We start from the raw sequence: 26779 nt of genomic DNA, 5'->3' as shown, positions 1-26779 counted from the left end.
TACATGAACACCAAAGGAAATATGTGGACAGATACAATAGTAAAATACAAAGACCAGCAAAAGTGTTGGAGGAAGGAGATGTTGTAAGGGAAAAATTACCCAGGTCTATACTTTCAGGTTGTTCCAAATTCTCAGACAGAAAGGTGATACGCAAGGTGTTCAAAAATGTAGTATTACTTAATGATGGGCAATCTTGGAGCACTGACAGAATTGTCAAGGATAACAGCGATGGTGTACCTGATTCTGTGTGTGCAAGGAGTCAATATAAACATCAGAAATTACGCTCCTAATGTAAGGGGGCAATGAGAAACGTACATCACAAACCTTCTTGGCATAGAGACTATGATATGGATTAATATTGTTGTTCTCTGCACCCTTCTCTTTCTCTCCTTTCTTATGTCCCCTACGGAAGGAGATGTGTTGTATTTTGACTACCTTCTTTTCTCCTACCTTGGTTTCTCCTACACCCCTTTGCCCTTCCGTTAGAGCTCTCCTAGAATGTCATGAGGGTTCTAAGCTGCACTCCCTGTGCCAACTGTCATTTTTCTCAGTAGGTTATCGATGTCAGTTGCATTTACCCATGCTAATAAAGATTCTCAACTTTTCCATTGATTATTGGAGTTATGTCATGTGTCATTCAGATGGTTCATTGAGGTTGGTGAGGTAGGAGACGAACTATTGCAAGAGTGTATCAGCAAAGACCATGAGTGTCTTGAGAGGTGTGAATATTGGTATTAACTTTGTATAGTAGCTTTTTCTGTGCTGAAACAAGATCTGAATGTGGATTAGAAACACTGTAAAAGTCTGTTATTGGTGATTTGCTCTTGAAGCTGTAGGGTAACACCTTTTTGGATGGTGTTTCCAATAAAATGGAAGTGAGTTATAGGAGAGTAGTTAGTAAGGTTGTGTGAGCCTAGGGTGGGTTTGTTTAGCAGTGAGAGGATGTGTCCTAGTGTGAGATTGTCCAGAAAAGTTTATTAGCTGAGGGAGGTATCAACTGAGTTGATACGAGGTATGAGAAGATCTCCCTGAAGTAACATTGAGTGCGCCAAGGATGTCAGTTAGACTGGCGATTATGAAGAGATTGAAACCTGTGCCCTTGGGAATAGAGGCATATGGGATAGCAGGAGTCATTCAAGTCTTTTTTGTGTTGTTGATCTGGATTTTCTTCTTTTTTTACAGAAAAAGTGGTATTTGCTGCTGCATTTGTCAACCTGGCTCCTAACATGTAATTCAGCAAACAGAGATGCACAGAAGTTACACGAGCATCTGACACACCATGCAGTAGACTGAATTGTTCAGAGATCACTCTGGATTATGGGAGACCCATTCATAGCACTGGACAAAAATCCCTCAGGAGTCAAATACTGCTGATTAGCATATATTGATGTACTTCTATCTCACTATTGTCTGCCAGCAAATCTAAATTCACAGTGGTCAGGTTGGTGCCTGATATTCTATTCAAACATTACCGATGCACAGAGTGTGCATTGTTGCCTCTTATGCCTTTCTGTTCATACAGATACACAGGAGTGGACCTGGTTTCAGAGATCAGTAAATGGACAAGACCCACACCGGGTGCAAAGGACACTGACTCTTGGGTGGGTTCTGGGATAAAAGAGTGCAACCTGTACCTCCCCACTCTGCTATTCCATGCACTAAGCAGTCTTGTTTACATGCATTGAACTTTACCTGAGTTAGGGGTAGGAGAATCGTGCTCTGTGGTTTGGAGGCAGATAGAGCATGAATGCTCCTGATAAGAGCAAGTACCCCAGCCTCACCTTCCCCTTTCACTTTGTTGGCTGTTTCTGATCCTTGTATCACTCTGTAACCGAAACCTATTGTTAATAACATGATTCAACCAACAACAGAAAACAGCTATCTCTGGTCAGTAGATGTAATTGACCCAGCACAACAGTTGTACAATTCCTGATACTTTTTTCTTTTGTCTAAAAAGAATCCCTGCCTTTTTGTTTATTTTGCACATTGTGGGGTGCCTTCTACATGTTCCTTAGTGCCACCGTTTGGCACGCTCTGAGAAGAGGAGACTACCTATCCATTATTCTCAGCATCCTGTATCTTTGCCTTCTCTGTGCATGTTCTGGCTTGTGTGGGCGGTGTCTCTTCATTTTGGGATACACAGTTCTTCCCAGGGTAGCAATCTACTGATCTCACTATATAAAGTAAGTTACGGGGCTGAAGCTTGAGACTTTTCTTTAAATTTTGTGAACATTATGGGCATAACTTGTTATAATGATGACTTATCATTGGAATGTGTGAACTCAGTAAATGCTTCACAAATACTACTGGGCACTTATAGGTAGAGTGACACATAGCCGACCGCTAATATTTCTTCTTGAAGAGTGTCAGTTTTAGGATTGAACATGCCATTCTTACACAGAGGACTCCACCCCAACTCCCATTTCTTCCTCTGCTGCTCTTTGATTCAGAACCTGAAGGGAAATCACAAATGTTCCCACTAGAGCAGCCACATGGAAAGTGTAGCAGCCCTCCCCATACACATCTGCGCCTAAACAGCGACCTATACAATGCAGTGAGATGATGGCCTTTCCAGACTCCTCTCAGATAAGTTAAACTCTTATCCCCACCTAATTTCTCACTGCTTGAACTTGCAAAGATGCACTGTACTGACAAAGATTGTCGGTGAACAGCCTGGCTACTCCCAGCTTTGTGAACAGAAGCTGGAGCTGTCCTGCAGCCCCTGGAAACTTTGTGGACATGGATCCCAGTGGACCTTTATGGTCTCTGCAGATGTGGGTGGAGCTGAGTGCGGCCATCTTCTTCTTGGATATGAACAAGTCAGAAGGCCCTACTGAAGCTTTTACCTGCCATGCTGCTGCTGACCTTGCTTTTATGAAATGCTATGTATGGAAAAACAACACTGCTTTCCTCTGCATGTAAACCTATGAATGTAGGGCCACATTTATGGCCAGACACGCAGTGCAGGGCAGCAGTTCAACTTGCTGTTCTCCACTGTGTGAGTGGGAAAGGGCAGGGAGGTACAGTATTTAAGTTAATACAGCACATTCCCACCTTTCTCCGGCGCTGGTACCCTTTTGGGAGCCTAGCACCAACATGCACCCTTGCACTCTGGTGCAAGGGTGCCTTTGTTGTAAAGAAGATTGTTTTTAGAACGATGGAGCACTTTTTTGCACCAAAGCAATACCCTGAAGCGTTTTCCTCTTTCCATGTGTGATGCAGAATGCATATAAATATCTTTCTCCTTGGTACGCCTAAGCTGGGGAGGCATAGGTTTTAGGTGCATTTCCAGGTTTACAACTTCTGGTAAATCTGTGAATGCTTCAAAATCCATGGATGTTGTGTGGGAACACCCACGCAACGCCAATGGAAACTCCTCCCTGGCCCACAGTAAATCAGCGCAGAAATTTGTTCTGCATTGCATTACTCAAGATTTATGAAGCTACTCATGGCCACACAAGGTAGCCTCATCAATCTCATTTTTATATTGCGTCACTCCTGCACCACTCTGCGTTGTGCAAGAGCAACACAAAGGCGCCCATAAATATGCCCCTTATACTTTTTTCAAGATTACCGACACAATTGTACAGTAGTCTGTCTTTCTCTTTCTAGATTTAGTGGTGACTACAACTACCTATTCTCTTTGGTATGTATACCACTAAGCATCAAACTAAGTTACTTATGGGTTCCTCAAAGTAAGCAGAGGAATGATGACAAACTATGTGTCTATAGGATAAGCTGTGGTGTCAATATCTACCACCTTAACTATCACTCCTAAACAGCTCACCAACCTAGTTATGGACCGGCAGACACTGCAAATCTATCCTAAGTATCAGGGCATGTTTCTATCTGCACTGCTTTCCAGATCTATATCTATGATTAATCAATGTATCAATTCTTCCATGGGCTGTGATAAGATGCAGAACTTGGGCATCCATGTAATAGTGGCATGGCAATGATTTGAGACTTGTGGTGTGTAAACTAAGACTGCGCTATAACAAGAGTTTGTTATGAAGAGTGTTGATTGTGTATGTCCAGAATCACACACTGGTCCCTACCGGGCCAAGGACCCACCATCACTGATGATACTCTAATATTGGACCTTCATTTTAACGACCCCATGGCAACCATGCAGGACTGAGCGCTGGATCACCCAGGTGAGATAGCGGCTACACACTGATGATGCTTTCTTGGGGGTGAGCCAGAAGCAGGCCCTTTCTTTACCCATCTCCATGTGCAATGTGAAGGTAGTCGGTTTCCATGGCCTGGTCCACAAAGCGGATGCAGATCAATGCGGTACATTCTGAGATAGCATCAGTGATGCTAGCAACTTCGCTATAGCCTGTAGAGGAATTGCGAGTTTGTAAGAAGGGAGAAATGAGGGCAGATAGACCAAGCAGTTTAACTACTTCTCCAAGAAACAACCTCCATCACCACATCAGACACCCACTCAAACCGCTGAGAGTGTAGGGCACTTTCACAATCCCATCGCTGGATTTGGGCCAAACGCAGCTGTTGTCCTTACATATCATGACACTGCAGCCAGATTTCACAGCTATGTCTCCGGCATGCACAAGCTATTTGCTTTCTGGAATGAGAGCAGATGCATTGAGTGATGGTATTAAAGCTCCTCTAGTTACATCAGGCAGAAGGAAAGAGGTAAAGGGCAAGTGGGATGAAGGAAGCTGTAGCCTTCTGGAGATAAAGTCATCAGTCCATCAACACAAACAATGGAAAAAACCACACTGCCTTCCATGAGTGAAGCATTAGTGCAGCAGGTACAGTGTAATCGGAGCCTGGCGCCTGAGGGCCACTATTCTGTAATTACTTCTATCTTTCACTTGCTATGTCAATATTGCCGTTGTATAGGCCGGCACCTATTTTTCTCAACAGTCTTTGATCCGGAGCAAGAGAGGAAAAAACAGAAAATGGGGACGAAGCACGAATAGAAAGACAGAGACACAAGTGACAAGGGAGAAAGCAGTGAGGTTTGTCACTGCAACAAGGAGGTAAAGAGGTAGAGCGCATATGGGGGGTGGAAGAAAGGCATGAGGTGGTTTCTGCACATTAAAATTTGAAGGCACTGATAGTGGTCTTCTGAGCACATCTTTGAACCCAGGTATCTATTGCCCACAGAACCTTGTCACAAACCCTTTCTCCCATTCATCAAACAACACATTGTGGTGCAGGCTTAGTACAGGGCTCGATTGACAACTCTGAGCTACTTGTATGTTGAGTGGAAGTTTCACACATTATACTAATACACTATCTGGTAAAGAATTCCAGGGTTCTTTGAGGAACCACTGCAATTCAGACTATTAACCCAGGTTATCAGTTCCCCAGATTCCATAACATGGGTTTCTGAATTATACACAATGTTCACAGCAGCTAGAAAATATGGCTCCACTCACATCAGACAGGCCTGGGAAGCAGAAATCGGAATGGTGCTGAATAAGGCAAAATGGAAATATTGTTGGATACAAACCAAGAAGGTCTCCCCGAATGATAGACTTAAACTGCTTCCTGTTTGCATCATAAATAATTTACACCTGATCCATCAGGGCCCCATACCTGCCTGCGGTGCCAGGCAGTACATGCAGGGATTATTCACATGGCCATGTCCCATACCCATATCCTAGTATAATGGTGTAGGATCATGTAAACTATCTTACATGATTTGTTAAATAATGATGTGACGAGCAGATTGATGGACTCCAGGAACGATTCCCCCTCACCGAATAGTGCAAAAGTCCCAATCCTACTCTTCATAGATTATTCTTTACTATCACCACAACACTTATAGGTCTGCAAATCCTAATGGATACATTTTTAGATTTTTGCAGGGACAGGAGTTTGGAACTCAACACTACTAAAACAAAATACATGGTGTTTGGGAAAGTGCGGGGGGACTATGTGACATCAGGATTGCATGTGAACCTCTTGGGCGAGTAAAGCATTTTGATTACCTTGGCATAAGGCTGGGTGAGTCACTTAGATGGGAACAACAGTTAGACAAGAGCTATCTTGTCTTATATCATAGATCTAAATCAATACTAAGATTCCATAAGCAGTCATACATTCAATCCCTAATCCTAGCACTTGAAGTTTATCGTGCCAATGCCCAAAGTGGAGCGCTGTGTGGAGCAGAGATATAGGGCCATACAGGTCTAAATAAACTAATGATCTGTGAAAACATCTTTGCCAGGTCACTCATTTTGGTACTTAGTACCTCCCCGTTAGTCCCCCTATTTTGTGATCTAGGGATGAAGAGAATAGGTGACATGGCTGCTCTGAAACCCCTGACCTATTGGTTGCGATTGTGGACAACCCCTCAGCTCACTGACTATCGTAACTCTATGATGGAGGTATTGATGATCAGTGGTGCAAAAAAATTACAGTGGTTTAAATATATTGCAGATTGGTGCAAATTGATGAACATGTTGGATCTATGGGAACGCCCAAACAAGGCCGCAAAGTGGTGATTTACTGAAACTAAAAGCCAGGTACTGGGCGGTGGTGGAGGAGCATTATGCTACTAAATCAGTTAATGGTCAGCTAACATCAACATTTTTAACTGTTCAATCATCTTTGCAATTTGAACACTTTTTGGAATAAATCTTGCACTTCCTTGCTAAAAGTTTATATATCAGATTCAGATATTGCAACCTGATAGATTCTTGTCCTGTCTGCACTAGAGCCAAAGAGACCGAAGAACATGTACTTTTCTTTTGCCCTAAATACAAACAGACACACAGAAGATGGATAAAACCTACTTGTTTAAACCTTGGTGTCAGGCAATATCAGCTTGCATACAGAATCTTAAAAAAGGATGTATCTGGGCCAATAGTTTTTGTCGTTAGTCGCTTTTTATCTGCCTTCTGGATAACTCGGTAGAAGCTTTTACCTCATGTTGCATTGCAATATTAGATGTTCCCGATTGTGATATGCTGGACAATGAAATTAATGTATTGTGTATTGCATTTGATCTCCTCCTCCTTTTATTGTCCTCGTAAGTGGCGCAGTTATTAACTGGAAGGTTGTACTGAAGTTGTCTTTTATGCATTTTTATGTGGTTTTTACCAACTACCTTTTTATTGCATATTTTAATTAAGTACCAGAAATGTATTCTTATTTTTTTATATTTTTAGATTGTAAAGTGATGATTTTTATATTTGTGTACACTTTGATGGTTGAAACAAATAACCGAATAAATTTATTTGATTATGATGATTTGTAGCCATTAACTGCTCTATTGGCCTGTGTTAAACGTATTTCACGATGGGTTAAATGGTTTACCGTGATTGCTACATCACTGGTTGAATGCAGAATTGCCTGTATTGGTATGGGGCACCATTACCAAAGTAGACAATTGGATGAAAGATGTAGCCACAGGCAGTGATAGAATGGAAACATATGCTTCACTGCACCCTCTACCTCTAGACCCAGAGACGTATGAGGCACACTCAGGGCACATCTAGTGGAGGATGAGGCAGACACTCAGCTCACTCCAGGAGGAGAATCAAACAGAGACAGACGGTATCCCTGGAACACAAATGAAAATCCAACCCATCGACATTTGTACACTCCCAGAGCCCATACCACAAGCCCTAATAATAGAGGGTATAAAGGACCTGGCCAATAGTCAGAGCCACACCTCCATTGTAATATGCACTTACAGGCCTAAAGGACTTATGGGAGGGTTAAATACTCTTAGGGTACTCATGAAATGTTATGATAAATGATGACTTGTGTGAAATGTCTGTTTGGTTGCCTTTTTTTCTCTCTTCATCTTTGGAGACCTGGGGCTGCATTACCCATAGTTACCCTGAAATGAAACAGAATGTGCACCCACTTTGTGAACCTCTGGGGCACTATGGTAATACAGAAGGGGTCGCAGGCATCTGTAATACAAATACCACTGGTTCACTTGCTACAGTTCATTTGCATAGAGGCATTTAGGGAATCATTTTGCCTCTGTGCCCGTGCCGTATTACTGATGCGGGCCCAGAGGCAAACATGTCTTTGAAAGGCACACTGACAGTGCTCCACAAAAAGGAGATGCACTGTCAGTGTGTCCCCAGCGGACATCCTTCAGGGAGTGGGAAAAAGGGTGCCACAAGCACCCCCCCCACACCCTTACTGCAGGAGGGTGACTCACTGCACCCACCTGCAGGGGGATCTCCACACCTCTTCAAAATGCAAGTGGTTGCGTCTGCATCGAAAAACACAGAGCCCCAAAACTTTCAGGGGGCAACAATGCACCCCAAAGCATATGAATATCTGTGAGATACTGAAGACTCATTGCCCCCTCATCACGTTCTGCAGGGTGCCCCATCATTTTGTGCCATGTCACTATGCAGGATGGGTGGACTCTTAGGCTTTGTCAGGTCAGTAGGAGGCAGCAGCTAGTTGTCTTCCTGACCAGAATACCACTGAGTGGCAGGGGTAGTCAATAGATTTCAAATGGAGACAGCAATAGGATGGTCCCCTATAAGCTTCAATGCCTTTTGCAAAGCGTTTGACCAGAGGTCCAGCTGATTTAAAGTTGGAGGGTCTTCCATATGGAGGGACCCAGGAGTGAAAGAATCAAAGAAGGAAGTTACAGCAACACTGGTTGGAGGAGGATGTGTGAAGTATCAGTGATATGAGCATAAAGGTGGTGTTGTGTTGCTTGGGTGTAGAGGAACTGACACAGATAGACATGCAGGACACTTAGGAAGGACATTGTGACCCTCAGTGAGCTAGAACTAAGAGGGAAAAATGGCTCTGAGGAGGTTAAAAGCGTTTAGACTGGGGAGGCTGCAACCCTGATGAGGGGGCAAGTAGGAGCACCGGGAGAAAGATGATAGCCCAATAAAGCACATGAGTTTACTCAGCACCAGAAAGTTGAGGACAGTTTGCGATGCATGACTTTCAAACCCAGATGCTTCTCTACTATTTTTGCTGTACCTATGGCGGAGTCTGTTTGCAGCACTGTACATTTGTGTGTATGTGTGTGGCGAGTAACGGTAAATGTGTGTGTCCTAAGGCTCATTTGGAGCTGGCATCATGTGCATGTACCTCCTACCCCTACTCCCAGAATGCACACTGTATGCATAACGTCATACTATTTAAAAATGTATATTGCTTTATTTTTAATGTATTACTCTCCACATGTAACATACTTTACATTATTTAAAAAATAAGCCAATATTCTACTTTTTTAAAGTAAAACTATTTTTATATGTATAAAAAAGTTACACTAACTAAAAATAACTCCCTCCCTCATCCCTTTACAAAAATGTAAAGAAACTATACTAAGACATACAATCACCAATCAAAGTATATTATCCTAAACCAAGAATTACAGAATATATGAGAACTAACCCATAACTAACCCGTCACTAACAACCAGGTCATAAAAAAGATAAATGTCCCAAAAATTATAATTTTTTATTTTGTTGCACAATCAGATAAAGCTCTTTGGTGCAACCTATTAAATTAGTTATTACTTGTTCAATTTATCTAGTTACATTTGATGACTATTTTACCACATATTCCCAGAATCTTATTGAATTTTTTATTTCTGTTACTTTACCTTCGTCTTATTCATGCTCTATGAGGTTGCTGTTGTGCTGCTGCTGCTGGTGGTGATGGTGGTGGTGGTTGAGTTACTCTTGCTGGAGTCTGTCTTTGTTGCTCTCTTGCCTGCAGATATAGATTAGACAATCTTTGAAAGCCTCTTGCCGTAGCTTGTAGTCAGTTGTACCCTGCGAGCTCGAGGGTTCAGTTACATTGGAAATGTAGTACAATTAGTTAGTTTTTCATTTAATGCATGTGAATATTTTTTTATATACATTGTTCAATCCTTCTATTATTTATATTTCTACTTCGTATGGCTTTCAAAATAAATGCTTGATAGGCTATTGGTATTTAATCATAATTAATAAATGTAATATGGCCTCTTTCCAGACCATTCTCAATCAGGTGTATACCGGTTACAGTGCATCAGATCTACATTTCTGACGATGATGCACAAACGAAGATGCAAGTTTGTTCTCAAAGAATTCACCCCAATGATCCTACTAGAAGTCTCTGTGGCTTTTGACACTGCTTCACATATAGTACTTAAAGCACGGATGTCAGATTTAAATATTACCAAAATAACTTTATTTAATTACAACATTTCAGCCAAATATAATAAGGACAGTAACTCTCTCCCACTTCGAGAGCCATATTTACCTGAATCAGTGTTCTAAGTAACATGGATCTTCAATAAGGCTGATCATATTTAAAACTGACAGCTCCCGATTATCCATTTTCGCATGGTCCCTTGTGGTGAACAATATACTGTGCACATACAACAATCAAATACTTTTGTTTGCTGTAGATATTTTAAGAAAACACAAGGGTTCTTAAAGGTTTGCTTGATGGCTGTCTCCATGTAAACGTGTCACAATCATTTAAATCTTCATTGCTACATAATTCAGTAAATGATATAGGCCAATTAGGCCAATGTTTTCTGTCAACTCTAAATGTTGGTGTTCTGAGGACATTTTACACTCACCCAGCTTTGTCTTTTTTTTTTTAAAGAAGTACTAAATATGAACAAAAAAATATCTACATGTTTGAAAAGCAAGTAAACTGTGTATCAGAGTTATCCTTCGTGTCATTTGAACTTGTGAACATCTTTTGTTTACTTTTATCAACTCATACCTTCACTATGCAAATTAGATCTTGATGTACAACAGAATTTCCGTATGCCCACCTCATCCATCTTCATATCTAAGCCTTCTGACTATTTTATTCTGTAATACTAACATTGGTTTCCTTTGTATAACTGGAGGGGCATATTTATCAAAAGTCACAAACTGTGGTTTTTAATGTATGACCGGGACATAACTATATTTTATACAACACATGGCCTATAAGTTGAGCCTGACTGCTTTTGTGTCAAGCTACCAGAGGGTTAAGCACAGGTTTATTTTGAGCGTTTTTGTGATTCACCCTGACAAAGATTGTGTGTAATATTTTATTTTTTTGGGCTCCTGCGACCCGTTTTCGGTCCTAGGGACCCCATTCCCTGGGGTGCGAAGTATATGGTATGTATCAGGCCATTTATAGACCTGGGGACTCCATACTCGAGGCCCAATCTAATAATTTGGGGGAGGGGGGCAAAAATTCAATGAAATAAACAAAGGTTAAAGTAACATTGTAGTTAGGTGAAATGTTCAGGGACAACAATGTTTATAACACACAAAAAAATGGAAATTTAACAGTTATAGTTATCTCAAGTAACTATAACTTGTGTCCTAAGGTAACTATAACTCATGCCCTTGCCATGCACTGCTAATTACCTCGCATATTTTATCACTCACAACATCTGCTAGGAAATCATTGAAATATCACTAACATTTGCAGTGAAATTATTGATCACAAAACTGTGGATGGTGGGGACGCAAATTATAATTACTGAAGGGTATGGGTTATACATGCTTGAGATAATTATAACTGGTGAATTTCTGGATTTTTTTGTATAAATCACTATGTTGTTACTGAACATTTCACATGACCAGAACGTTACTTCAACCTTTGTTTTTTTCAGTGAATATAGGTACATTCACGGTGTACCTATAATTATAGTTAGGTCAGCATACCTTTTTTATTTTGCTAATAATTTTGGTGCCATTGGATGAATCTCCATGAAAATTTCCAAAACGTTTTTTGTTTTTGCCTGAATTGTGCCTGGTAAGTTTTGGAGTGATTCGTCAAGCGGCAGCTGAGAAAAAATAAGGGGGGGGGGGGGGTCCTAAAACAAAAATTGCCCCAGCATTTTTAATACCATTGTACTAGGCCTGGCCCTTACAAGCGACCAGGACTCCAACATGCACTACGAATAGTTAAATTAGTACGTTTGAACAATTTGGTGCAATCTTATCAGTGCATTTAATTAAAGTTTAAAATCATCGTCATTTTATATATACATATCAAAGATTATTTGCAAAAACAAATCTTTGAATTTTCATGATCTCAAGACATAAATGAAATTTGATCAAAACACAACATTTTTAACACAATTCTTGTAAAAACCCAATGCATTTCGGGGCTTGAGCCCCTTCGTCAGGTGTCTGTTGACAAAAGAAAGAGTAAAAAGAGAAAGAAGAAAGAAAAAAAGGAAACAGTTACTTTTGTTGTTTTTTGAGGATTCTATGCTTAATAGTCATAATTGAATAGTTTGTGCTGCCTATCTTACCTCGAATATGAGGTGTTTCAATCAATCTGGAGATACGTGATCTGCAGTTTCACTGCAGCTAATCTAAAATAAGAAATATATATTTTTTAAGGAACTTCAACTACAGAAGAAACTATAACTGTAGGAAAAATGTGACTGTAAAAGAAGGCAGGGCTATCCACTTTTAGGTTCCCATACCTGAATCTGAATTGTTGGATACTCGTCTGTAAAAAATGAAAGTAAAAGGAATTGTTTACCCACTTCGAACTGAACCAATTACAAAGCATGGTTAGTCTATAGGTGTCTAGTACTCACCTGTCTTCGTTATGCTTACGCTTTATGTGGGTTGCCTTAGAGAAAAAAATGGGAGAAAATACACTTGAGCATCACTGAGTTTGTTCGAAATTGTGACCGAGATATTTAAAAGGGGACCGGGGTGGGTTTTTACCTGCGAGCCATTTTCCAATAGACCGTCGGACTCGCTTTTCAAGTCAGCTCATTTATAGCTGTGAAAACAGGAATGCCAGAAAACACATTAGGTCGGCGTTTTTCTATATAAAGCTTGATTGTTGGGGGCTTCAAGAACTGAACGGAAAGTACCAAGCTTACCGTTTTCAACAGTAGAACCACTCGTAACGGGATCTCGAGTCGTGAATGGCATTCGGGAAAAGTTTTCCTGTTTATAGTCCTTTTTCGAGTGCAACCGCACTACCTCTAACAGCTTGATAATAATAAAAAGAGGACTAACGTATTTCGCTCTGTCGAGACGGCAGCCATTGTTGTGTTGTCAACCTATCGGGTCTATATTACTCGTTATTATTATTGTATTCCAATAGTATAGAAAAGAAAAGAAAAGAAAAGAAAAGAAAGAGACAAACCATGCGTGTCCTAAAAAACATTTGACAATTTGAAAACAATTTAAGAAATGATATCCATCTCAAGACAATTACGATGTTATATGTGAATATGTAAAATTACACTATCACTCTGATGATATATGTGTGTGTACACGAGCATGATTATGTATAAGAACATGAATTTTATCTGTGTGTTCATGATCCAAATGTGTACAGGTCTGTGTCACTGTAAATTAGAATTCGTGGATTAGAATCCCTTAAGTTCCTGTTTATATGTAACTTTCTATAAAAAACAGCTCATCGCCAATTTGTCATTCAATCCACTTGGGATCAGTGTCTGCAGTTTGCGTATCCAGAAGGTCTCTCTCTGGAGAAGACTTTTAACATTGTCTATTCCTAGTCGTTGCAGAATTTGTTCTACAATCTGGAATCTTAGTTGTGCTATAGTATGCCCAGCTTCCATCCAATGTTTAGCTATTGGTGAGGTGAAGTTCTTATTGCGAATTCGACTTTTGTGTTCTGAAAGCCGTAGTTTTAACTTTCTGTCTGTCTTGCCAATGTACAGTAGTCCACAAGGACATTTAATGGAGTAAACTACATGTTCCGAATTGCAGTTCGTGGTGTGTCCTCATGAATTTGAAAAAAGCAACTTCTGTTTGAGGCTTTTGTGGGAGACCGGAGCTAAAAAGGTACTTTTAGGTTTGAACTTAATCATGGAATTGTCTTCTGTTTCAATGGGATTGACTATTGTGAGGAAATATTTTAGTCGCAGGATCCTCATGATTTTGAAAAAAGCTACTTCTGTTTTCAGAAGTAGCTTTTTTCAAATTCATGAGGATCCTGCGAATAAAATATTTCTTCACAATAGTCAATCCCATTGAAACAGAAGACAATTCCATGATTAAGTTCAAACCTAAAAGTACCTTTTTAACTCCGGTCTCCCACAAAAGCCTCGATACTTTCGAAGCTCTGGTAAAAGCGGATATGAGCAAGATTCAATACAGGAGTAAACTTAACAACTTAACTCGAGCTGAACACAGTGCTCTACAAGCCTTGGCAAAAAACAAATCAATAGTAATCCAAAAGGCGGACAAGGGAGGAAGATTAGTCTTAATGGACGCTGACTTCTACACACAAAAGGGCAATGAACATGTCCAGGATGACAACACATACGCAAAACTGGATCAAGATCCGACTGTAGGAATTGTGTCACTATTGGATAATATCCTCGAAAAAGCTGAAGAATTGAGTTGGATTAACACAACCAAACGTTATCTGAAACAAGTTTTTCCCAGGAGACCAAAGATGTATTTTTTGCCTAAAATTCATAAGGATTTACGGAATCCTCCATTCAGACCCATTGTCTGGATGTTCATCCATTTTTGAAAACTTAGGGATATTCATTGATGCGCATATGCAGTCATTCATACGCCAGTGGCCAACATACCTAGAAGATACATCAGAATTTCTGAGGAGCCTCTCAACAATCGAAACTGAAGGATGTAAAGACTGGATCTTGTGTACACTAGACGTCACGTCTTTGTACACATCAATCCCACACAAATAAGGACTGGAAGCCATGGAATGGGCATTGCTCAGACATGATAAACCAGAGGGTCTCAAATGCATGATCCTGCAACTGTTGGAATTCTGTCTAGAAAATAGTTATTTCTCATGGTTGAATGAATACTACATCCAGCTCACTGGAACGGCGATGGGATTCCCTGGAGCTTGTATATATGCGAATATCTTCATGGCTAAGTTTGAACTAGACTACATATTGGAGGACATCACTTGGCAGGAAGGAATTGTATACTACAAAAGATACATAGATGATATTTTTATCATTTGGAGACGATCTACATCAGAACTGATTCAAAACATTAACAGTTTAAATTTAGCACATTCAAGGATCAAATTCACTCACCACATCAGCTCCACAGCATTACCATTTCTTGATGTCGTTGTAGAAATAGTGTGAGACAACATACGTACTAGTCTTCACAAAAAAGCAACAGACAAAAACACAGCACTACTATATGGAAGCTTCCACCCCGCAAGTCTAATTAACAACCTTCCTGTGTCACAATTCATGAGGATAAAGAGAATATCCTCGGACAATACAATCTGTGAAAACAATTTGGAAGAACAAAAACAAAGATATTTAGATAGAGGCTACCCTAAGAAATTATTGGAAGCTCAGTTAGATAAGATTAAAACTATTCCAAGAACAGATTTGCTACAAAAGAAACCCAAAGAAGCAAGTAAAAGATTGGTGTTTGTATCTAAATACTCGAATGCCTCGAGTGATATCAAGAGAATAATACAGAAAAGATGGGAATTACTGCAGATTGAAAATGATTTTGGAACACTGTTTGTGGATAAACCATTGTTTGCCTATAAAAGAGCACAACACTTGAAAGAGCTTCTGAATAAACCAACACAACATGAGTTGTACTCTGAACAAAGTGAAACCTACAAAGGGACCACCCGATGTTATAATTGCAAAAATTGCAACAATGTTATACCAGGTAAAATCCTATTGCACCCACGTACTGGAGAGAAAATTCAATTGAGGCACACCACGAACTGCAATTCGGAACATGTAGTTTACTCCATTAAATGTCCTTGTGGACTACTGTACATTGGCAAGACGGACAGAAAGTTAAAACTACGGCTTTCAGAACACAAAAGTCGAATTCGCAATAAGAACTCCACCTCACCAATAGCTAAACATTGGATGGAAGCTGGGCATACTATAGCACAACTAAGATTCCAGATTGTAGAACAAATTCTGCAACGACTAGGAATAGACAATGTTAAAAGTCTTCTCCAGAGAGAGACCTTCTGGATACGCAAACTGCAGACACTGATCCCAAGTGGATTGAATGACAAATTGGAGATGAGCTGTTTTTTATAGAAAGTTACATATAAACAGGAACTTAAGGGATTCTAATCCACGAATTCTAATTTACAGTGACACAGACCTGTACACATTTGGATCATGAACACACAGATAAACTTCATGTTCTTATACATAATCATGCTTGTGTACACACACATATATCAGAGTGATAGTGTAATTTTACATATTCACATATAACATCATAATTGTCTTGAGATGGATATCATTTCTTAAATTGTTTTCAAATTGTCAAATGTTTTTTAGGACACGCATGGTTTGTCTTTCTTTTCTTTTCTATACTATTGGAATACAATAATAATAATGAGTAATATAGACCCGATAGGTGACGACACAACAATGGCTGCCGTCTCGACAGATCGAAATACGTTAGTCCTCTTTTTATTATTATCAAGCTGCACTCGAAAAAGGACTATAAACAGGAAAACTTTTCCCGAATGCCATCCACGACTCGAGATCCCGTTACAAGTGGTTCTACTGTTGAAAACGGTAAGCTTGGTACTTTCCGTTCAGTTCTTGAAGCCCCCAACAATCAAGCTTGATATAGAAAAACGCCGACCTAATGTGTTTTCTGGCATTCCTGTTTTCACAGCTATAAACGAGCTGACTTGAAAAGCGAGACCGACGGTCTATTGGAAAACGGCTCGCAGGTAAAAACCCACCCCGGTCCCCTTTTAAATATCTCGGTCACAATTTCGAACAAACTCAGTGATGCTCAAGTTCGAAGTGGGTAAACAATTCCTTTTACTTTCATTTTTTACAGACGAGTATCCAACAATTCAGATTCAGGTATGGGAACCTAAAAGTGGATAGCCCGGCCTTCTCTTTTACAGTCACATTTTTCCTACAGTTATAGTTTCTTCTGTAGTTGAAGTTCCTTAAAAAAGATATATTTCTTATTTTAGATTAGCTGCAGTGAAACTGCAGATCACGTATCTCCAGATTGATTGAAACACTTCATATTCGAGGTAAGATAGGCAGCACAAACTATTCAATTATGACTATTATTAAGCATAGAATCCTCTAAAAACAACAAAAGTAACCGACGTTTCCTTTTTTTCTTTCTTTCTTCTTTCTCTTTTTACTCTTTCTTTTGTCAACAGACCCCTGACGAAGGGGCTCAAGCCCCGAAATGCATTGGGTTTTTACAAGAATTGTGTTAAAAATGTTGTGTTTTGATCAAATTTCATTTATGTCTTGAGATCATGAAAATTCAATGATTTGTTTTTGCAAATAATCTTTGATATGTATATATAAAATGACGATGATTTGAAACTTTAATTAAATGCACTGATAAGATTGGACCAAATTGTTCAAACGAACTAATTTAACTATTCGTAGTGCATGTTGGAGTCCTGGTCGCTTGTAAGGGCCAGGCCTAATACAATGGTATTGTCGCAGTGTAGCAGACACTAATGCAACATTGCACACATACCGCACAGAGGGCACATATAAGCAGGAAAATAGAGTGTAATACCCGCACATATCCAGCATTTTTAATAGATTTTTTTTTTTATATTTTATTGAACAAAAGCAGAGTAAATAATCAGTTGGCAGTTATTAAGCACACACATTGACATAGAAGGCATACATTACAGCTGTGCATTACTAGTCCGAGTGCGGGCAGGACCAATCCTGGTCATCGCCATATCAGTTGTAGGGGGAACTACAAAGCTCGCCTCTATAGACATTCTAGTGACCCCATTTCTTATCCCAACTCCCAGGACATCCTCTGACCTTGTATACAGTTTTTTCGGACAACATACAAGTATCCATTGCAGCGACCCATCTGATCAAGAGCGGTTTATTTGGTGAGCCCCATTGCATTGCTATTTCACGCTTTAATAGGAGAAAGCCCAAAGCCACCCATTGCCGTTCCAGCGCAGTGAGATCTGTGGGGTCCCACACATTAAGGAGTCCACCTTTAGGCGATAGCGGGACAGGCTTTCCCAGTGCATCAGACATCTTACGGGTCGCACGCTCCCACAAGTCTTGGATCATCGGGCATTCCCAGATAGTGTGGTAAAAAGTGCCGACAAGCCCACAGTTACGGAGACAAAGGTCGGTTGCGCGCCTTCCAATTTTGGCTGGGAGAGAAGCAGACATGTATGTTCTATGTAATATCTTCAATTGTATTAGCCTGAATCTGTGATTGATAGCCGACTCCCACGGGGGCATCAGTGCCGCCTGCCATTCAGCATCCTTCAAGGCCCCAATGTCGCCCTGCCATTTGTCTCTCAGGAGTTGGAAGGTGTTAGGCATGTTATTGCTTAGCTTGCGGTAGGTATAGGATATCGGCTTGGCCTGAAGAGGTTCTGATAATAGTCTATCCTCAAGGGGTGAGGAGTGTGGGAGAGAAGAAAGATCAGGGACATTAGTGAGTATGGCATGTTTGATTTGGAGGTAGCGGAAGGCTTCAGAGTGGGCTAAATCATATTTCTTCTAGAGCTATATGAACGTCAGAAGTTTGCCCTTATGAATCATGTCTCCCAAGGTAGAGATGCCGATCAAGTCCCATTTGTCGAAGCCCTGATAGTGGCAGAGGGAGCCCAGTGTATGTGTGGCCCAGAGTGGATTAGCTAACGTGTGAGTGTCAGACCAGCCGGGGCGCTTATTCGCTCGGTGCCAGATTGCTAGTGTTTGTGACATCGGGCCTACATAGCGAGTGCGGGAAAGCTTACCATATAAGGCACCAAGGTAGCCCTCGCGGCCCGTCTGGTATCATTCAAGATGGAAAGCAGGGTTGGTTGGTGGACCATATAGCCAAGAGTTGGTGGCAGTCATTTGAGATGCCCAATAATAAAGCCGAATGTTTGGCAGGGCAATACCACCGTCGTACCACCCCTGCGTGAGTAAAAGAAGAGCTATGCGGGGAGAGCCGCCATCCCATAGGAGGAGGCAGAGGTCGCCTTCCAGTGCATTAAAATATGAGTCGGCAATGGGAAATGGGCAATTCTGCAAGGCGTACAGAAAGCGAGGAAGTGCAAGCATTTTAAAAAGGGCTGCTCTGTCTGGGAGAGACAGGGGCAGCGATCTCCAATGCGATATGTCCTTATGAAGTCTTTGTAGCGGGCCCTTTAGGTTACGATCATAGATGACTTTGGGATCTGGGGTGACAAAGAAACCAAGGTATTTGAATCCATCTTGGGCCACATCAATCGAATACCCCCTCGGGAGAGGAGAGGGTGGGCCATGTAACCCGTATAGTACTGATTTGGACCAATTAATGGAGGAGCCAGAGTATTTGCCAAAATTGGTGATGACATGCAGTAGACTATTAATAGAGGATTTGGGGGAGGAGATGTAGACGAGAATATCGTCTGCATATAGTGAGATCTTGTCAATTGTATCGTCATTCCACCAAAGGCCTCGGATAGAGTGGTCAGTTCGAACCCAATGGGCCAAAGGCTCTAGGGTGAGCGCGAACAATAATGGGGATAGGGGACATCCCTGCCTAGTACCCCTGTGTAGAGGGAATCGTCTGGATGTATGACCGTTGACAAAAACTTGACCCCAGAGATCAGTATAGAGCAATCGGACCCATTGAATAAAGTTCGGGCCAAAGCCATAACGGATTAAGACCTCAAAAGGTAAGACCATTCTATGGAGTCGAAGGCGAGTGTGGCATCGAGGGAAAGGATAGCTGCATCTTCTTAGAGATATGGTATTCTACTCAATACGTTGTGAACCCTACGGAGATTAAGCGCCGTGTTACGGCCTGGGAGAAATCCCGACTGATCCTCGTGAATTAAGGAGGGGAGGACTATCATAAGTCTGGTAGCGAGGAGTTTTGCTAGAATCTTCACCTCAGAATTAATGAGGGAGATCGGCCTGTAAGAACTGCAATCAGTAGCTGGTTTATTAGGTTTGTGGATTCCAACTATTGATGCCAACCGTTGGTCTAGCGGCAGGCGTCCGGCGTCACAGCTCTCTTCAAACATTGCTTTCAGGTGAGGGATGATCTCACCCGCCATGCCTTTAATTCAATGGGGACACCATTGGGACCCATAGCTTTACCTGACTTTATGGCAAATATTGCATTTCCAATCTCTTCCGTTGTGAGGTCTGCCTCAAAGTCTTTCACATCGGCCTCGGAAAGTGTGGGTAAGCGCATTTCGTTTAAGAGAAGTCTAGACTCCTCGGCAGTATAGTGCGCCCTGGCTGTATAGACTCCCTCTAGATGGGCAGCGAAGGCCTCCCCTAACTCCCCGGGATCTGTGATAGGAGAGTTGCCGGTTCCGGACAGTGCTGGGATCCATCTGGACATGTATCTAGAAAGTCCCTGTAGTACGTAGCAGCCTCTGATTGCTGAGGAAAACTATCCCTGAGGGGTTTCTGCACAATTCAAAAGGTGAGCTGAACAACAATCCAATATATGCAAGCAACAGAAATGCACTGTGATTAAGTAATGGGCACATACAACAGAATAAAATTAATTTTGAAATGTATTCAAAGCTCCCAACTGGGTTACAATCTAATGATAAACTTAAAACCAACTAAAAAACCTTTTATGAAAGGTATCACATTCAATCAATTACAATTAAAATTTCCAAAGAAGTCGACGCGGCGTTTCGGTGTCTTTCAATCTTTACAACTTCATCAGGACAAACACAAATATTTTGGAGTATCTTATATTTTTAGCCTCAGCGTTTTCTCATTTGCACGGAGGAACCACCGTTTCTTGGTGAAAAGGATCTCTAAAGTCAGGATTTATTTGTTACCCAACCCGGGATTGGTTAGATGTGGCGGTGTGCTCTTTCAATTATGCACCTCCACTTGATAGTCTAGTTGTCCAGGGTAGCGAAGTCTGTAGTTTTTCAGACGGCCTCCCTGTTCCTCCGTGCGCTCGCCTTCGTATTCATCCAAAGGGTCCATCTGGAGCCTTGCTTGCGTTTTTCGAGCCATGCCAGCATTTTACCTGCTCTATCCCCCAGTTCATACACTCGGTGGCGAGTTTTTAGAAGCTTGGCTTGCGCCTTCTCCAAGGCTAGTGCTTTTTATTCTAGTTGTTTCGCTCGGAGACGGGTTGCCGTCTCTTCTGAGGGGTTTGCGTTGTGGGTCGACTCCAGATGTACTAGGTCTACCTCGGCCTGGATTAGGTGCTCACTTTGTTTGTGTATATAGCCAGTCTTGAGAGTTAACGCCTTCCCTTTAAGTACAGCCTTATAGGCCTCCCAGACGGTTACAGCCGACTTCACGGACCCAACATTTTCCGCGAAATAGTATACTGTATGTTCTAGCAAGCTGTCCTTTATGTCGGGGATTTTTAGAAGCCAAGGGGTTATTATTATGGGACCACGGGATCTCTGGCGATGGTATGTAAATTCTACGAGAAGTGGAGAGTGATCTGAGATTCCCCTGGGGAGTCCCGTAGGGTGGCGAAAAAGCTCTATATCAGTTGTGGGGGAGAAAAGGTAATCTATACGAGAGCTTCTATTATGGGCATTAGAGTAGTGTGTGAATTAGGAAGTAGTCGGGTGAAACGAACGCTATATGTCTTCGAGTCCCATTGCCTGCGTGAAGTCAAGGAGATCAGAGCTATGTCTATGTGACGTGCGCTGGGGGTGTCGATCGATAGCGTCGTTCATTGTCATATTGAAGTCACCCCGAATAAGCAGGGGTCCTTGTGGGAGGTCTAGTATGAGTCAATGCAAGGTCCGCAATGCGTCTATTCCCAAGGTTGGAGGAATGTAAACTGGAATAACATTTATCTGTTTTCCCTCCCAGATGGCCTCTACCACAGCAAAGCGACCAAGTGGGTCAGCGCATGTCTTTGTACACGTTAGCGCAACATTTTTACGGACAAGGATACCTGTTCCTCTGGACCCGGAGGTAAATCCTGAGTGTACGAGTAATTTGTAACACCCCCGGTGTAGTGCTTGACATGTATTACCCATCAAGTGTGTTTCTTGGAGGAGAACCAGGTCCAGAGTGTGGCGTTTGAGATAGTGCATGACAATCCCCCTTATTACTTTACTGCCTAGGCCATTGACATTCCATGTCATGAGGGTGAGAGACTGAGTCAGGGGGGTGTCATGGTGGTTTAAAGAATGGAAGATATTTACAGCGTATAGGCCCTTGGGTCTCAAAGCGTTTCCCAGAGCCAATAGTGGACCTGAATCAGTCCAGGGTGGAATCTAAAGGAGACCAGGTATGTCCCAATGGCGAGTGTGGAATGCCCTGTGAGGACATGGATCGCCTCGTAGTAAGCCCCATGTTCAAGAAAACTCTGCAGCGTGTAAACAAAAACAAAAACATAATCATAATAGACTTCCCAACTACCCACCTCCCTCCCACATCATCCCTCCTCCCTGCCCCCCTACTTTAAACTATCCACTCCCCAACTAGGCAGAGTGCCTGTCGCCCTCCCAAACATATACGGGGTGTGTGGAGAGCCATGATTGCCCTCGCCCAAAAGTAGCCCAGTATTTGAGCCAAATGCAGCTTCTATAGAGATACATCAACAATAATATTCACAAAGTACAATAAACGATGACATAACCTGGACGCTCCCTGGCGCCCAGACCGCAGATGAGAGCGATGCGGCCCGCATGGGTGAACACAGAGCCACTATATCCGTGGAGGGCCGGAAGACCTCAGTCGTGCCATGCGAGTCTGAGGACAACGTCTCAGCTGGTATCGGACATGAGCGGGCCGTTGGTAAATTCACAAGTCTACTCGATTGCCCTCAGAAAACAGATCTTGACTTTCTGGGAGTAATTCAGGATCGGCATGCTCGGTCGATCTACGGCGATGGCGCTGAGTGGCGCCCGATTGACGCCACCCCTCTAGCCAGTCCCATGCTTCCTCAGGTGACAAAAAGAACCAGGTTTTCCCTTCCGACTCTACACGCAGTTTGGCGGAAAACAGCATAGCGTACTTAATGTCTTTATCACGAAGTGCCTTTTTGACTTTGAGGAAACTGCGTCTACGAGCCTGTACCTTTACCGTAAAGTTGGGAAAAAATGTGATCTGGGCATTCTCCAGTCGTAGGGGTGGTCCCACCCGAGCTGTTTGAAGGATGACGTCTCTGTCTCTAAAGTTAAACACTCGGGCTATTATGGGTCGGGGGGCGCCCACCTTCGGCCTACCCCCAGGGACTCCATGCGCTCGCTCGATAGAGAAGTAGTTAGACAGCTGTTTTGGCTGGAGGTGTTTTTGGATTAGGTTTTCAACAAACAGGTCAGTTGTCGGCCCCTCCATTCGTTCCGGAACGCCTAAGATACGGAGGTTGTTGCGCCTAGCGCGTCCTTCATAGTCGTCCAGAAGCTCCCCCATTTGCGCTTGTTGTTTTTGTAGTTGGGTCACCTGTTGTTGGAGGGTAGAGGTATCATCTATGAGCGCCGTGGTTTTGACCTCTATGTCTCGCACTTTGGAGTCCATCTTACGTAGGTCAGTCCGCAGTAGGGTAACCTCTATATTAACCGAGTCGATTCGGGTCTCCAGCGACGAGCGAACTCCGGCTATCGCTTCCATCACGTCCTGCAGTGTGGGGCTATGTGTTGCTGGGGGAGGGGGGTCGCAGATTTAGGTGCAGTCTCAGGGTTCACTTCCTTAGGATCTCCTTTAGAGCCCCACGAGAGTTTGTTGATCAGTCTCTGGGTGGTCGGTCGGTTGCCTTTATTGGAGGCCATATTGGGGCGTCGATATGCCCAGTGCAGTCCGATGGTGTAGATCCGGAAATCTTCGGCTGAAGCGGACCCTCACCCCCTTAATGTCGGTAGGTTGTCACTCTCCCCAACCGGCCGAGAACACCGGGGTGGTTACGGCCTGGGTGGGGGCAGAGGAGAGGGAGCAAAGCAATGTGTGCGACCTAGGGCTCGCAGAGGTGCATCCAACCAGCAGTAGATAACTAGTCTCACTCGAGAGCGTCCTACGCACTTAAGGGCCCAGGCCGGCGGTGTATATGAGTAAGGGGGGGCCCGGTCCAAGAGTCCGGCTGCAGTATGGGTCCGCGGTAACACAGGTAAGTCCGTTGTCTCTAAAGCGCCTTAGGAGGAGGTGGGAAGGCTACCTGCCCCCACGACACAGGGATGACTATAGAGCAGCGATCATTCAAGGCCAACCTTTGTAGTGGAAGTGGAAGTTATGTTCTCCACGGAGGGCACATCCCGGTCCTCGCAGTGTGGGGGGAGAGGGGGGACCAGGCGCTCCAGGATAAGTCTTGTGGGCCTAGTGAGCCCGGTCGCAAGGACCTCCCCTAACGAGTCCAAGGTAGGCCGCAGAGCACCGCAGTTCGAGGCAGGCAAATCGGTCAAATGGGGCACTTCACTGTGCCGTGGGGTCCTCTCACACCTCACGAGGATCAGCGGTGGGCTCGGGCTGTCTGGACAACAGTCGGTGGCCAGTGGGAACAGCCGGCAGAGGCGTGAGCAGCACAGAGCAGTCCCCGGCGGTAGGCCCAGAGCCGGGGACTCGCGTAGATGGCACCTCGGGCGCTGGGGGGGGTCCCGTTGTCCGCAGTCGTACTCCGCTCTCAAGCACCCCAGCGGGGTGGAGGCGCCGCGCAATGGGAGGCAGTCAGGCCCGGTAGCTCCGACACCGCCCGACTCCGGCAGTGGCGGTTCTCTATGCCCAGGGTCCCCTCCGGAGTCAGAGCCATCAGTAGTCGGCAGCCCTGGTCGCCATTTTGAGCCAGTGAAGCAGCCGGGTCTCGGAGGTTCGCAGCGTCTGCAAGGGCTCGGAGGCGGCCAGGAGGCAGCGCCCAGGCAACTCCGCGGTGGGAACCCCTTTATGTGTGGGGTTTTTCTGGCATTAGCTAGTAGGTACGATCAGAGTTATGGGCGAGGGTCGAGGAGCCGGTTCAGAACGCGGCCAATCCTCTCCGCTGCTAACCACGCCCCCCCTTTAATACCGCTTGGTACTAGATGCTGAACGGAATTACACCAAATGTGCCAGGAAGCTAGATCTTGGTCTAGAAAGCAATCTTTTTTTTATGTGATTTAAGTCAATTCAGTAGTTTTTGAGAAATTAAGGCAGAAAAATAATTGTATATCAGGATGATTGGTTTCAAGGGACTCTTGTAAGAATTCTTCAAACCCAAATAAAAAAAACAAAAGCATTCTGATTGGCCCATGGAGCTTTTTTTCCTTTTGCCAATTTGCTCCAATGGGAGACACGCTCTGATTGGCTGCCAGCAAAAGGAAGAAAAATATTGCTTACAGCCATTACAGGATTAAGGGGTTTATTCTCCTGTTTTGTATTTTGTTTTTTAAAAAAATGATAGGAGGCAGGGTAACGCCAAACTGCCCAATTAGGCCACTTGGGGGAGACAATGAAAGGATCCCATGAGGGCAAAATTAAATCACCCATTTTGCTGTTATCCTGTTGAACTCCAGCAAGATTGCAGAAAATAAAAAGCTAAATGCCGGTACGCCATTTTTTATAAATCACTCAGGGAGGGGGCATGAGTATGGGCCCCAGGGTTCTTCTGTTCAAGAGAGCCCACCCCCAATACAGATTAGTTTCCCTGCCCGCAGGGGCATTTTTAAATCTCCCGTGGGGGGAGAGCAAATTTGCATTCCATATCTGCTGCAGCATGGGCAGGGTAGTTATGTCTGCTCCCAACAGATGTCTGCTTCCAACCGCTGGGTGGGAGCAGACTTCCAACACTTTTTGTAGACAGCCAAACTCTCAGGAGGAATATACTACAGATTATTAAACAGTATCTACTCAGAACAGTGTTCACTCTATGCAAAACCTCTCCAAAGAGAAACTTCTCACTGAAAACACTCAAGGCCTGAAGGGGCTCATTGTCATACTACCTGACCTCCTGGTCAGGGTAACTGCTCTCCCCTGGCACTGCTCCGTTGTTAAGGCACTTCCCCCAGCACCTTCTGGTGTCCCAGGTAGGTGTTCATGGCCCTCCTGCCTGCGCCTAATCCCTGGTGGTCCAGTAGAAGAGCCTGCTTTTCTGCTGGTCCATTCTGTGTTGTCAGCCTTTTCTGTTCCTTTTCTGCTTTCCTCTCTTACTCGGTGTTTGCCTTTTTGATTCTGCCTTTTTTCTTCCCATTTTCTTTGTTTGCCTCTGTTTTCTCCGTTTGCCTCTGTTTCACACCACTGTTTCCCCAAGGATCTCTGCCCCAAGGATCTCTACCCCCCCATGCGTATTCCCACTCCCACCTCCCAGCTACTCCCTCTCCCCGACACCTACTTAATGGCAGTCGCTGCGTGACAGGGTGAACAAGACCACTGACCTCCTGGCCAGGGTAACTGCTCTCCACTTGTGAAGCTCCATCATTAAGACTCTGCACCAAGTGCCCTCTAGAGTCCCAGGTAGGTGTTCGAGGCCCGCCACATCCCTGGTGGTCCAGCGGAAGAGCCTTCTCTTCTGTTAGTCTGCTTTGTGGTTGTCATCCTTTTTTTGTTACTTTTCTGATTTCCTGTCTTTCTCTGTCTTAGCCTTTTTGATTCTTCTTTTTTTGTGCCCATCTTCTCTGTTTGCCTCTGTTTTCTCTGTTTGCCGGTTTCCCGCCGCTGTTGCCACTGGTGCCCGTCCGCCCCCGCCTGTTCCTGCTCCCACCTCCCACCTCGCAGATGTTCCCCCTCCCCCAACCTCTAATTAATGGCAGCCACTGCACGACAAGGCGAGCAAGGCCACTGACCTTCTGGTCAGAATAACTGCTCTACCCTTGTGCAGCTCCATTGTTAAACCACTGCCCCCAGCGCCTTCTGGTGTCCCATATAGGTGTTCAAGACCCTCCTCCACCCACAGGATCCTGCCTGCACCTCATCCTTGGTGGTCTAGTGGAAGAGCCTGCTCTTCTGCTGGTCCACTCTGTGGTTGTC

At 43.5% G+C, this 26779-nt stretch overlaps 1 long non-coding RNA gene across 2 annotated transcripts in view; it reads right to left on the bottom strand.

Annotated features, from left to right (window-relative positions):
- The window catches only part of LOC144826064 (uncharacterized), a 478318-nt gene that overhangs the window by 6108 nt on the left and 445431 nt on the right, over positions 1-26779 (bottom strand). For both annotated transcript variants that reach the window (XR_013609680.1, XR_013609679.1), the window contains exon 5: positions 9578-9687. This is a non-coding gene — a long non-coding RNA (uncharacterized LOC144826064). The remainder of the gene's footprint in view (positions 1-9577; positions 9688-26779) is intronic.

This window comes from Lissotriton helveticus, chromosome 3_2 (genome assembly GCF_964261635.1).
Source record: "Lissotriton helveticus chromosome 3_2, aLisHel1.1, whole genome shotgun sequence".
In the NCBI taxonomy this organism is placed as follows: domain Eukaryota; kingdom Metazoa; phylum Chordata; class Amphibia; order Caudata; family Salamandridae; genus Lissotriton; species Lissotriton helveticus.
The sequence above is the reverse complement of the archived record's forward strand: the minus strand, read 5'-3'. Positions and strand labels throughout refer to the sequence as shown.